Source organism: Sinocyclocheilus anshuiensis, unplaced genomic scaffold (genome assembly GCF_001515605.1).
Source record: "Sinocyclocheilus anshuiensis isolate Anshui unplaced genomic scaffold, SAMN03320099.WGS_v1.1 scaffold336, whole genome shotgun sequence".
Taxonomy (NCBI): domain Eukaryota; kingdom Metazoa; phylum Chordata; class Actinopteri; order Cypriniformes; family Cyprinidae; genus Sinocyclocheilus; species Sinocyclocheilus anshuiensis.
The window spans coordinates 449,170-458,602 of record NW_015555712.1 but is presented as its reverse complement, the minus strand read 5'-3'; the positions used below and the strand labels follow the sequence as shown (position 1 = coordinate 458,602).

At 38.7% G+C, this 9,433-nt stretch overlaps 1 pseudogene; it reads left to right on the top strand.

Moving 5' to 3' along the window:
- Positions 1-2,731: 2,731 nt before the first annotated feature.
- The window catches only part of LOC107672092 (olfactory receptor 51A7-like), an 8,012-nt pseudogene continuing 1,310 nt past the window's right edge, over positions 2,732-9,433 (top strand).

Here is a 9,433-nt window from a genome sequence, read left to right as displayed (position 1 = left end):
ATAAAATTGGGGGGGCAATAGGGATTTCGCCTAGGGCGTCAAATTGGCTAGAAACGGCCCATAAGAACAACAGCATATAAGAACCAAATCCCACAATGACACTGGCCAAACAAATAAATATAGTAACAAATAGTATAAAAACGACAGATCATTTCCATGTTTTTGTCACAAAATTACATTTTATTATGTACGGAAATCATATACTCTATCTCTCCCGTTCTCTCTCTCCCTCACAGACGCACATACTGTACAAGTTTGCACACACACTAACATACGTGCTCATGTTGTTAGCGCTACTTACGATTTTATCAGTAACATGATCAACTTAAAAACTACATGACTTCTCACAAGCGAGGTAACAACGGTGCTGTTCGTGAAGAAAATGAACGTAAAGTCTCACTATTAGTAGAGACATTGCTGCCGAATACCTTTGAGAGACGCACAGACACAGAGTCAAGTCACACGCTTAATCTTTCTCTCTCTCTCTCTCTCTCTCTCTCTCTAATAATTTAGTTATTAGCTGCATTAGTCTGCTATCAACAGCTCAAGCCTCCGTTACTACGTCTAAAATGACATTTTGGAACCAGCAACAGAGGCGTTGGATGAGATGCGGAAGAAATTAATCCTACTCACAATAGCGTTTTAAGTACAAAAACTGAACAAACACCTTGAAATATATCATCTGATCGATGTCTTGAGGTGTGGTAACCGTAGTACAAGCGGAAAGTTTAACCACCTCACGTGTGCATTACTTTCTAAGAATTCAACAGCACGTCGTCAGTTTTTTCCCTACAAAATCTTCTGAGAGTTGTCATGATAGAACTTTATTTTTAATGAAGTGCCAAACCACGTCAGTAAGAACTTGGTTCTTTGTTCACTTAATTTTACCGCGGTATTTTTACATTTTTAACCTAAAAACAGAACAGTACAGAAAATAGCCTATTACTTCTAAATTATTATGTTTTTTGATGTAAAAATCTTGATAACATTATAAGTGGACCTGTACAAAATAAATCACAAAGGCAGTTCATGACCCCTTAAAAGATGAAAGCAAAATTAGCAAAATTGGTTCGGCCCAGTGATGGGCCACACAACCCACTTTCACTTGGCCCATATTCAGCAATGCATTACGGTACAGTTTAGCCCCGCCCACCGATTCTACAGCACTGCTCGTTTAGCCCCGCCCACAGATTCTACAGCACTGCTCATTTAGCCCCGCCCACCAATTATACAGCACTGCTTGTTTAGCCCCGCCCACCGATTCTACAGCACTGCTCGTTTAGCCCCGCCCACAGATTATACAGCACTGCCTGTTCACGCATGTAGTGTAAATAACGAGAGAGGCAAACGCAGAAACCAAACGATAAAGCTGCTCCGAAGACAACAAAACGCTGTTCAGTGCCAAGTCTTTGCTTCGCCTTCCTTCTGATCCCAACATAAGGAAAGGCGCTTATTCAAACAGAGCATTCCAATGAGGGGGTCAAAACAGGACAGAAAATAGCCTATTACTTCTAAATTATTATGTTTTTTGATGTAAAAATCTTGATAACATTATAAGTGGACCTGTACAAAATAAATCACAAAGGCAGTTCATGACCCCTTAAAAGATGAAAGCAAAATTAGCAAAATTGGTTCGGCCCAGTGATGGGCCACACAACCCACTTTCACTTGGCCCATATTCAGCAATGCATTACGGTACATGACTGGACCAGGTCTGGTTGCCAACAGCACTTTCTCCCAAGCCTTCTCTGAATCATTTAGATGTTCAGACGGGCCTGTACATGTGCCTTCTTGAGCTGGGGGACCTTGCGGGCACTGCATGATTTCAACTCATTGCAACGTAGTTTGTTACCAATGGTTTGCTTGGCGACTGTTGTCCCAACTGCCTTAAGATCATTAACAAGCTCCTCCTGTGTAGTTCGGGGCTGATCCCTCACCTTTATCATGACCATCCTTTCCTCATAAGGCGAGATCTTGCATGGAGCACCAGACAGAGGCCGATTGATGGTTATTTGGTATTTCTTCCATTTCTGAATAATCGCACCAACAGTTGTCTCCTTCTTACCAAGCTTCTTGCTGATGGTCTTGTAGCCATTCCAGCCTTGTGCAGATCTACAATCCTATCTCTGACATCCTTTGACAGCTCTTTGGTCTTGCCCATGGTGGTGGGAGAGGTTGGAATGGAAGATACAGTTTGTGTGGACAGGTGTCTTTTATACAACTAACGAGGTGACATTAGGAGTGACTTCTTAAAGTGACAGGATTAATCTGTGTTCCACATGGGCACATAACCAGTCTGTGGGAGCCAGAATTCTTGCTGGTTGGTAGGGGATCAAATACTTATTTCACTCACTGAAATGCAAATCAATCTCTCACCTTTATATAATGTGTTTTTTTTCTGGATTTTTTGGTTTGGTATTCTGTCTCTATCCATTAAAATAAACCTACCATAAAAATTACAGACCCTTCATTTCTTTGTTAGTGGGCAAACTTACAAAATCAGCAGGGATCAAATAAATATTTTCCCCACTGTACATTAATACATGGAACAGTTTTGACACTATATTATTGATTATGTTGATAAGGGTTTTGCGCATTGATACACAGAACCGTTGGGTGAAGCAGTTATAGCCGTGCATTATTGTAAGTAAAACACAGCTGTTGACCAATCAAAATCGAGGACTGGAACTAACTGTTTTATCATTTCTTATTTATCACAAATTTTATTACAATAATTGGCAATTCTGTAGTCCTTCTCATTATTGCTCTTAAACAAAGTCTGCACAGTCCAAAGTACATTGGTATGTTTAATTTGGCTTTGGCTGATTTAAGGATCCCCCCGCCAGCCCAAAAAGCGGAATCCAGTGGCCTGGTCGAAGGTTTAATGCGTATTCGGTCTTTTACTTACGCTTCTGAATTTATCAGGACTTAGTTTCAATTTTGTCTAGCTCCGTTTTCAATCTGACTCCAATTTCACGTGATCATTAAATTTAGGCAATATTTAAACATTCTCACAGACCCCTAAAGGGGGACACACCCCCTCCTCAACACAACACAATTCTACAAAAGTTTTAAATCTTTCTCACAATATGAATGACTACTTTGAAATTGAAACCAATTTACCAATCGCACAAAGACCTTTAAAATTACACCAGACATGAAAAGTTTACGATCATAGTAAATGATACCTTAGTAAATGTTTTATGTGAGCATAGCAACTTGAGTTCTTGTCATTTCTCTGTCAACTTTTAGTGACCTGGACCATGTGCCCAGGGGGGAAGGATGGGTGAAGGGACTGAAGAGCAGATGGTCTTTCTTCCAGATCTTCCTATCTTGATCAAAGCCCATTGTTTCTGAGTGTTTGGCTTTACGAGGAGATCAAAGCCCAGTGTTTTGTGGCATGGCATTTGCATTGCGAGAGTGTTTGGCTTCACAAAGAATTTATTTTATAAGGAAATAATTTCACTCCTTTCAGTCCTTCCCTGGTCCCTTGGAGCAAACTCTGAGCGGTCTACAAGGGGCCATAATTAAATGATTTCCTTATGATGTTCATTACTGCCAAAGTCTTTGCAGAGTGGGCAGCACTAGCTGATGCATGCAGGAGTAGAGTGGTCACCTGAAAGAACAACATTAAGACAGGTTAAGGAAAGCACTGCAGAATGCACATCAGTGACACACGCCCAGTCCCTTGAGCGTAGGCGTCCTGTGTCGCTGCAGTCTTTTTGGTCAGGTGTGTTTCCACCTGTACTCTCTGTGGTAGTACTCAGTCTGTAGGATTACTTGATGTATCAGGTCCGTTGAGTTGATCAAGCATGAGTTGAAAGTGTCCTTCTATTCTGGGAAAACATCTGTGTCCAGTGTTGTCCTCCCCAGGATGTTTGTCTGACCCGCTGATTTGCAGTGTTTTTCAGATCTCCATAGGTGAAGAAATCATTTCACTGACGATGCTCCACTGTGTGCAAGACATCTTAAACAACTTCTGAATGACCATGCAATAACTGAACACTGATGACTTTGGTGATGTTGTGGGATGAGAGGAGGGTTATAAGATAAACAAAAATACACAAAATACCAATCATGTCAAAAGTGCGAATGGTAAATAAGGTCTCCATTTTTCAGAGTCAGATATTCAGTAAACAGGTCTCATTTGATAGACAAATTGTTTACTACCACTAGGTATTTGGTCTGGATGAATAAAAGTAGCAAAATCAGTCTAACCGGTATATTTACCAGTGGTATGCATCATTTAAATATGTCACATAATTAAACATAGGAATACACAATTTCATAATTACCATCATAAAATTGCCTATATTAATTGTTTTAATTGCAAAGCATTAATGCAGACCTAAGGTTTTAACTAGGTCAAACAGAGAATGAGATTAACAGAAAGAGATATTTAAAATCTGTAGTTCAGCTTTTTCCGATCATCCTCTGTGCATTTGATGTGCAGGCCAGTCACACTTGATAATGTAGGTTTGATTGGAAATTATCAGATCTTATTTATTTAGGTAAATTTGTATTGCCATTAGACATATGTTGTAAACTAGTGGGCCCCCTAGTTCGCAACAATGCTAATGATTGGACATGATAAATATTCTGTCCTAAGAGACCAGTTGCGTTGTTGAATAGGTCTCATTTTCAATTCTCATCTTCTATTTCAAATTTTAGAATTTGTAAATAGAATTTGAATCAACTGATGTGTGACTGTAGCCATGCAAGTCTTATGCACATTACAGTGTTTACATACAGTAAGTTCATAAGACCATAACATTTGCACAAGATTTAAAATTGCAAAAAATGTTTTCCATAATTGCAATGAAATGATAAAAAATTATTTCCTTTGACCTATATGTATGAAGTCAATAATGCGTTATAGATTTGAATGATGTGAGTAATTTAGACCTGGATGTTCTTATGTTCAATACCAGGTAAGTATATTGTGCAGTTGCAATAATGAGAGTGTGTTCTGTATGTTTGTGTGTATGTTTGTGTATAGGAGATGGGTGATGTTTAGTCTACCATAATCTGTGTTGTATAATTTAGTTCCAGTGCTACACTGGGAGGTCATGGAATTACTTGTGTAGTGCTATGTGAATGACCCTTTGTAGAATCTTCACACCCATCTCCTTGTTGTGTGTGCAAGTTGGTGTATGTGGGACCAGATGTCCTTGTGGAATTTGTCCCTCAAAGATGGCAGCAGTCAACCTGAAAGGGAAACAGACAGAGACAACAGCTTAATCTTGAGCCTTTTCACAAATTACTTGAAGACCGGTGGATCTTAATTTTGTTTGTGATTGTATACCATCAGGAGCAAATTTGTTTAGTTTACAAAGACATATATCATTGTCATGATTATGTTTTGTAAACAAAAGGCCAAAATAAACTGAGTGTTAATGGTCAGATCTAAGATAGTGTTTCAGCACAGTCTAAGCATGTTGCACTTTAAGCTGCTGGTATAGCTGAATTTACACAGTCTGCTGTGTTGCAGACATTATGACACCCAGATCTGCTGGGAAATTTAACTTTTAAATGATACTGTTTACACTAGTCAGATCTGTGATCAGGACATTAGTTTGCCAGTTTTGGTGCTGTACTGTTAGCTTAGCAATTGGCATTCTATTCATAAATTTTACCATTTTAATATCTGCAGTCTGTAAAGATTTGTAAATTTCTGCCTGATTTTAACATTACACACAACTTTAATCACATGTCCAGTAAAAATTAGTTCTCTGATTAGATTCCATGTGAGTTGGCACTCCCAGAGAGGGATGGTTTTGTTTGCTAACACTTGCGCCACTGTGTGGTTTTGTTGCAATGGAAAAGACAAAATTTATTCCTTCCCTTGTTACTGGTTGCAGATCAATGAAATCAGATTTAACTCATCTTATAGCCTTGGATGGATTTGGCCTATTCAAGATATTGCAATCAGATCGATCATTTTAGTTGGTAAATTCTGGACATGTTAACTTTTCTCATTGAAGATTTTTGCACAAATAGAAGATAAAGAAATTCTTTCTCATTAGTTTGATCATTCTACCTTTCATTTTCCTTTCTTAATAATTCTTGCTTCTCACCACCTTCTGTTTTTCTCTTTCCAATCTTCCAACACTACTAGTGCTCCCAACATCTTTATACGTACGCATTCCCTCTTTCTACATCCTGATCATTCTTCTTATTTTTCTACAACTTTCTTTCTTCTTCTAAATCAATGCTGAATCATCGTGAGATTAAAGGCCATTCCTGGCCATTGCAATATAATATATTATAAGTTTGTTATAATATGAATTATATTACATTAAAAATAGTATAAATTAAAATACTTGTATTACTGGTCTCTGGAGGGCCTCCTGAGCAACTTGTTTAGAATGACTGGTTATCATCTCACTGATCTTTCTGAAGATACACTCTTGATTTGGCCCGGTCGCTACAGCAGTCCTCGCATGTGCATTGTGTGCGCAGCAGCAGGTCAAACTGGAAGCCAGTTGTAGATTTTGCTGCTGTGAACATTCAGTGAACTGCAAGCACTTACTGAAAGCATAGGTTGAATCATTGCTCAATCTTAAGATTTTTGTGACTACAATGTGGAATTGGACACAATTTTCTTTTGTTTATGAGCTGAGATGTCACTAAGTGCATTTTTCTGAGAATCTAGTTGAGTGTCAGAAAGTTTGGGGGTTGGGCAAACCCAGAGCAAATGCAAAGTACACGTGTTGTTTTAGATTTATGGTCTCTTCATGTTTGTTTGTCTGCTTAAAGACAAAGACTGAGAATCATACGACTGTGTAGTAAGTTTTGCAAAGCCTAAAATAAAACCAAACTATAAGCTGTATTTGTTAAGGCTGAATTTTGGACAGTGTTGTTGAGCCAAATATTGTGACATCAGAGATTTTACTACTATTGAGTGATTTTCAATACATTTAATGTGATTAATTTGACTGTTTGACCAATTCTCCCTCAGGAGAAGTTGTGGATGTCCTCTGAATGGGTTTAACCCTCAGGCCTGACTACAAGCCTCTCAGTAGCATCAAAATTATCATTATGTGCATTACAGTTTTAGTTTTCGAATTTCTAATGTCTCCTCTTTTGTTCACAGTCATTGGGACTTCTGCATGGCAGCAGTGGTTCTATTTTCAATCAATTTAATTTGATTAATTTGACTGTTTGACTAATTCTCCCTCAGGAGAAGTTGTGGATGTCCTCTGAATGTGTTTAACCCTCAGGCTTGGTTACAAGCCTCTCAGTAGCATCAAAATTATCATTATGTGCATTACAGTTTTAGTTTTCGAATTTATAATGTCTCTTTTATTCACAATTACTGAGACTTCTGCATGGCAGTAGTGGTTCTCTGGGATTGAGACATAATTTTGCCAGATTAGAGTTTCTTTTGAGATTCTCAAATTTTTTATTTCATTGTACTGTCTTGTCCAACTTCACTTTCACATACAAAATATTCTAGTGAGAATTTAATTATCTTTTTAGTTTATCCAATCATAATTTCTCTTAACTTCTTTGCACATAAATGTTTGCTTTTCAAATGTTGCAAAGTTATCGTTGTAAAGCCAATAAACAATATTGACATGAAATTATTAATATCTGAATTTAGGTTGCAATTTACGGCCCTCTGTTGAGTACCAGAATACAATTTTGGATGATGTTATTCCAATTTTAATTTTGGTTCAAGAGACTTCATTCCTCATCTACTCTGCCGCTGTCTTGTCCCTGTCAATTCATGGTTTGAAGTGTGTAGACACACTTCATACTACCGGCTTTCTGTCTACAGAATCGCCCTGGCTGATTTGCAACTTTCTCTTAAATACTACCAGAACAAAGACAAAGAAATCTTTAAATCAGTTGTAAAAACATAAAAGACCTTTTGTTTGTTAGTTTCTGTGATCCAGGGTCACACCCGGCTGGAAACATTCTCACAGACCCCTAAAGGGGGACACACCCCCTCCTCAGCAGAACATAATTCTACAAAGGTTTTAAATCTTTCTCACAATATAAATGACTACTTTGAAATTGAAACCAATTTACCAATCACACTAAGACCTTTAAAATGACACTAAACATGAAGGGGAAAAACAACAGGTTCACAAGATACATGATATGTGGGATATGCATATTCTTAATGAACTTTGAGTGAAACCTTTTGGGGGGAAAGAGGGAGAGGCAGAGAGGTGTTGTTTGCTCTCTTTGAAGATTTCTTCTCCAGATAAGTTTTATTGTTTTATGTCATGGCGTCTGTTTTGTGTGAGTTCCTGAGTATTGGTTTCATGAAGAGTTAATTTCATAAGGAAATAAATTCACTCCTTTCATAAGGTATCTAGAATTATCTACGGAGCACATAAAATATATATAATCATTTATTAATCAATTATCATTTTGACTAAACCCTTTTCTTTATTTAAAAGCTGAAATGTGAGGTTTACCATTTTATGAAACTTTTTCAAAGCTTTATTTGAAAATTTCATTTATATAATGTTGTAGTTATATACCCACGGAATAACTAAATACTCCAACACACATCTCAACAATACAAAAATCCTATTCCAAATCAAAAAGATTTGGTTTTACCTTCAGATTGAGAGCGTAGCCAGCTGGTTAGAAATTCTCGGGGGTATATAAATACAACATGGCGCCCCACGTGGGGCACGATGTTGTATTTATATACCCCTATGTACAATCATCTCTTTTACCATTTTCAGTAATCTTTTATTTATTCGCTCTTGCTGTCTGATTAATCCTAACATTATTCTTCCTTCAGAGATGATCTCCTCTTGATTGTGTTCCGTCTTTGCTTCTTCTCTTCCTCGCCTCCATTTTTGTAGCCTTTTTCTGTTCCTTGTCGTGCTGCCTTTGCAGACCTTGTGTCACGGGCAGGGTGTTCCAGAGACCAGGCAGGAAGACGAAGATGACGAATAAACGGATATTTAATGACTTGACAACAGGGAATTCAGACAGGGTAGACATCCACATTCAGGGTAACATTCGCAATAACCGACAAACTCGAATACAAGAGACAGGAACAGATATAGGGCAGATAACGAGGGGCAGACAGGTGAGCACAATGAGGTGATTAACTAATAACGAGAACAGGAACAACCAAATAAGGACAAAGAGGGAGAGACCACAATCAACAGTCCACAGGGTTGTGACAGATCGCCCCCCTCCCGGAAGGGAGACAGAGGGAGGGACGGAGGGGGACTTAGGAGGAGGACAAAGGAGTGGATGTGGGATGGTGACAGGGGGAGCGGATCTTTGAGGAGCGGGCACTGGAGAGAGCTCTTGGGCTGGAGCCCTTCCTGGTCGGAACTGGGGATCAGGAGCCCTTCCTGGGCTGAACTGGGGATCAGGACCCCTTCCTGGGCTATACTCGGGAACAGGAGCCCTTCCTGGGCTATACTCGGGAACAGGAGCCCTTCCTGGGCTG